Source organism: Dermochelys coriacea, chromosome 1, assembly GCF_009764565.3.
Source record: "Dermochelys coriacea isolate rDerCor1 chromosome 1, rDerCor1.pri.v4, whole genome shotgun sequence".
Lineage (NCBI taxonomy): Eukaryota > Metazoa > Chordata > Testudines > Dermochelyidae > Dermochelys > Dermochelys coriacea.
Genome location: NC_050068.2, coordinates 35,185,000 through 35,190,454, shown reverse-complemented (window position 1 = coordinate 35,190,454; position 5,455 = coordinate 35,185,000).

The window sequence follows — 5,455 nt, the reverse complement described above, 5'->3', positions numbered from 1 at the left end:
AGAATGTGGGTTGACTGCTCAGTCCCTGCAGAGATCACTAATGTCAATGGAGGGCTGCACGGTTGCAGCAGTCGACCCATGTGTCATCGATTTAGGATTTGGCTCACAGCTATATAACATACCTTGGCAACCACAGCAAGGGTAACTTATGAACTGTTCTCATTCAGTTTTCCCAGGCATTGGCTTTTCTTCAGGTTCAGGATTACAGCTCATCTCTTTCATCTATGTTTTTTTCCTCTAAAATATTTATCATGGAAACCTGCACAGTGAATCATACTCTATTTTCAGGCTAGGATTCCTCTCTCATTCCCCCCCCCCCCCCTTGAGTCCAGCAAAGCAGGAAAGTGTCTAGCTCCATAATCCAGTTTATTCTGGAGGCTTTGCCATTAGGACTCCATCATGAGAGAGAAGATGGTTGTATTTATACTTTTCTCCTTCAGTGAGCTGGAAATATCAAGCATTGTGTCAGTCACTGTGGTTGTGTTACTATTGATTCCTGTCAATTGTGTTTGCCAAGACTGACAGCCGGAGGCAAGAACAACCTTTGACAGAAAACTCCTCATATGTCTGAACACCTTCCTCTAGCCTCTGTTACTGTTTGCCTAGCTGATGCCAGTGTATGTCATAAAGCTCACACAGAACAACTCCTTCCACCACATCACATCAGCTGTGGGCCAGCTATTTCCATCAGGGCTATTGTGGGAGTCCAGGGCCAGGTATTCAGATGGTAGGGAGAAGGGTGCAGATTAAAAACCTGAACAGAATAGACTAAAATCCTCTCTGCCTGTCTCACTAAGGTGCAAAGACATGTGACCAATACTCTGAATGCACGAGGCATTGCCCTGCATCTTCACTTGGCTTTCTTCCACCAACATAAACATCATCACCAGAGGACAAGAAGCATGGTGGACTCAATTCTGAATCACTGTAATAGATTTCTCCTTCATCTAAATCTTTCTTAGTAGGTTAGGAGTTATCGACAGACTCTCTTCCCTACTGGCTGGTGATTTGAAACCTCTTTGTTTTCTCATCCATTACAGAAGTGTGGCCAAATAAGTGTGGACGTCCAAGGACACTTTATAAGGCCTTAACATAGCATTGCTGGATATGGCTGAGATTGTGGCACCCCTGAACTTTCTACACAAATCTTGGCTGGTGTCTCCAAACAGGGACTCAACACATGTTGGCGGTTGTGGCACACTTGCATTTTGCAGTTCCTTGAAAACTGCTTGCATGTTCTGATATACCACAAACACTATGGGATATGTTGAAGTCTCCTGGGCTTCCATAGACAACTGTAAATATTCATCATACAAAGAAAAAAGTTAGAATGTTAGGTTAAGGGAACTCCATGTTCCTAACAGAATAGTGCCACATATGATACATGTATGCACAGTGTTGTTGTAGCCATGTTGGTCCCAGGATATTAGAGAGGCAAGGTGGGTGAAGTACTAGTTTTTGTTGGACCAACTTCTGCTGGTGAGAGAGACAAGCTTCCAAGCTTACATACAGCTCTTCTTCAGATCTGGGAAATGTATTCAGAGTGTCACAGCTAAATACAGTACTTGCTATTGTGTTCATGTTGTATTTAGCTGTGACACTGTGAGCACATTTCCCAGACCTGAAGAAGAGCTCTGTATAAGTTCAAAAGCTTGTCTCTCTCACTAACAGAAATTGGTCCAATAAATATTACCTCACCCACCTTGTCTCATGCATAATACATAATATTTTAATTCTCTATATACCTCACCCTATACATTACTTCAAGAATATTACTATTTTTCTAAATGAGATATACTAAGAGTGGCACATAGATAGTAAGCTCTATGGGATAGGGACCATCTTTTTGTTCTATGTTTGCACAGTGCCTCGGATAATGGGGCCCAGGGTTGTGACTGAGGCTGTGGGCATTATCACAACACAAATAAATAAATAACAATATAAAGATGCACGTGCCTCCATCTGGGCAGGGTACACAAGAAATCCTGAATCTTCAATGCAGAAATCTCTAAAGGAAATGCAAAAACAGTATGTACCTTGTAATAGAACAGATGATTTCTATGTACAAAGCATCAAATGATCTTTACTATGGTAATGGGGACTTCCAAGAAAGGCTTTCAGAAGCAAAGAGCTGGACTGGGATCGTTGAGGATGAAGCAATTACAGCTCCAACTCAAATGAGCAGAAATCAACCTGAAACAACAAAATGCCAAGAAAAATTGGAAGACAGAGCATAAAGGCTGAATATGAGGCTGCTATGTCTTGCTGAGGGGGAAGGAGGAGGACCGATGCTGTCAATTTTAAATAGCTTTCTATAATAAATCTTTTCATGAGAGGACTTGTATCCTGCATTTTGAATTAGCAAAAGAACAGCAGTTGCAGCCCTTTACCACAACCTATTGGTGACAAAACACCAACAGCAGTGATGATAATATTCTTGAATTTCCAAGCTAAATAGAGGGAAAATTAAACCTGTCACATGGACTTTATAATTTATAAGGAGAAAAGAGTCTTCCCTGATGTCTGTGCTGCCAGTCAATGTAGGAGAATGCATTTTATTCCAGTAAAAAGAAAATTATTAAAAGACAAAGGGTCATTCTTTGCTTTCCTGCAAAAAAAGATTTATTTATATATAGGAATCAAGCTAAATTCTTCCATAGCTTAGAAGAAGCTATGACTTTTCTGGATTGCCTGGAAAATCAAGAAGGACCTCAGCAATTCATGAGCGAACCCAGAAGACCTCTACTACCAGGAAGATGGATGAATTCTAAAGCTTCAAGGAAGACAGGAGCTGGCCACCCAGGAATCATAAAGAGAAAGGAAGTTGAGAGGAGCCTTGGCAGTTCATAACCACTAGAGGCAAGTGATCACTGCAGCATTACACATAGCTGGAGACAGAGAAAGATGACAGGCTCTGGCCACCAGAGAAGAAGACCAGAACATAAGAACGGCCATATTGGGTTAGACCAAAGGTCCATCTAGCCCAGTATCCGGTCTTCTGATAGTAGCAAATGCGAGATGCCTCAGAAGGAATGAACCAAACAGGTAATCATCAAGTGAGCCATCCCCTGTCACCTATTCCCAGCTTCTGGCAAACAGAGGCTAGGGACACCATCCCTGTCCATCTTGGCTAATAGCCATTGATGGACCTATCCTCCATGAATGTATCTAGTTCTTTTCTGAACCCTGTTATAGTCTTGGTCTTCTCAACATCCTCTGGCAAGGAGTTTCATAGGTTGACTGTGCATTGTGTGAAAAAATACTTCCTTTTGTTTGTTTTAAACCTGCTGCCTATTAATTTCATTTAGTGGCCCCTAATTCTTGTGTTATGAGAAAGAGTAAATAATACTTCCTTATTTACTTTCTCCACACACAGTCATGATTTTATAGACCTCTATCATATCTCCCCTTAGTCGTCTCTTTTCCAAGCGGAAAAGTCCCAGTCTTATTAATCTCTCCTCACATTGCTGCCATTCCATACCCCTAATCATTTTTGCTGCCCTTTTCTGAAACTTTTTCAATTCCAATATATCTTTTTTGAGATGGGGTGACCACGTCTGCATACAGTATTAAAGATGTGGAAATACTATGGATTTATATAGAGGCAATATGATATTTTCCATCTTATTATCAATTTCTTTCTTAATGGTTCCTAACGTTCTGTTCTCTTTTTTGACTGCCGCTGCACATTGAGTGGATGTTTTCAGAGAATTATCCACAATGACTCCAAAATCACTTTCTTGAGTAGTAACAGCTAATTCAGACCCCATCATTTTATATGTATAGATAGGATTATGTTTTCCAATATGCATTACTTTGTATTTATCAACATTGAATTTCATCTGCCATTTTGTTGCCCAGTCATCCAGTTTTGAGAGATCCTTTTCTAGCTCTTCACATTCTGCCTGGGACTTATCTATCTTTGTATCATCTGCAAATTTTGCCACCTCACCGTTTACCCCTTTTTCCAGATCATTATTCCAGAAGGAAGAATATCACACAGTTTGAAGTTCCAAACTGATACCAGGTCCTCAACATGGAAACTATGGAAGGTATCTCTCAAGATCCAGGTGGTCCAAGGGAATGGAGAAATATACAGGACACATCTGTGGATGGCAGCTTGACCTCACTGGTAAAGAAATCAACCTTGCCCACAAGTACTCTCCAAATATCCAAGGGAGAGAGAAGATCTTGCAGATTCTATACTCAGAAGAATCAAAAGAACATTCTGCAGGATACAGGTGGACAACAGGGTGGCATGCTGGTTCCTCGGAGACAAGAAAGGAGATGTCACGCTAAGATTGGATAGGCTTCGGAAGTCAACGGACAAGAATCCATTGGTTCATATGGGCACTAATGAAACTGAATCATGGGATATCTCACAGATAATATATTACTTCAGGGAATTCATAAGTAAAATAATGTCCAAGCAATCTTCTTGGGGATACTTCCCAAAAGCGAGGAAGATAGAAGATTCTGGAGGTGTACCCTGGTGAGGCAAGTGATGTAGGGTGGAGGATTTGGGGATTTTGGAACATAGGTCCACTTTCTATGGGAAGAGTGGGATGTATAGTTTGGATGGCCTCCACCTTAGTAGAAGGGGGACCAGTCTCCTTGGGGATGGCCTGGCTAGAGTAGTCAGGAGGGCATTAAACTAATTACAAAAGGGATGGGTAAAAACAGGTAAGATTTGAGTTCTCATTTAGCACATAATCGAGATGTTGAGATCAAAACTAAACAATGACCGAGAGGATATGAAGAGAATAAATTCTTTAGTTGGTTATATACCTGTGCTTGGAGCATGTGTAATGAACAAGAGGAATTGGAATTGCTCATTTATGAGCATAAATTCAATTTAGTTGATATTACTGAAACCTAGTGGGATGGTTCACACAACTGGAATGTTAAAATAAATGGTTATAACCTATTTAGGAAGGAATGAGTGGACAAAAAGGGAGGGAGTCAGAAATGGCATTATTTGTTTCCAAGACACTGGTAATCAGAAGAAAATTAAATGCTTATGGATCAATGTCATAACAGACAAAGCACAAGAAGGGGTATTAGTTCATGTCTGCTACAGACCACCAAATCACACTAGGGGACAGGACGACTGGCTCATTACACACTTATCTATAATCTGAATGAAAAAACTGTGTGGTCATATGGGGTTTCAATCTGCGTGACATAAATGTAGGACTGGAAGGGCCCTTGATAGGTTTTTCTAGTGCAGTCCCCTGCACTGAGGCAGGACTAAGTATTAATGACTGACAGACTAGAACACATTCCTTACAGCTGAGGTTCTCAAACTTATTTGATTGTGGCCCCCCTTCTTTGCATCTGTGGTAATTTACACCCTTGCCACACAAGTACATATATGGCTATATGCAGCGGCAGTGCTTTACTTGAATCACTTTCAGCTTCTCTGTTGAGTTGGGATTTTTTCTGTTGTATGAAT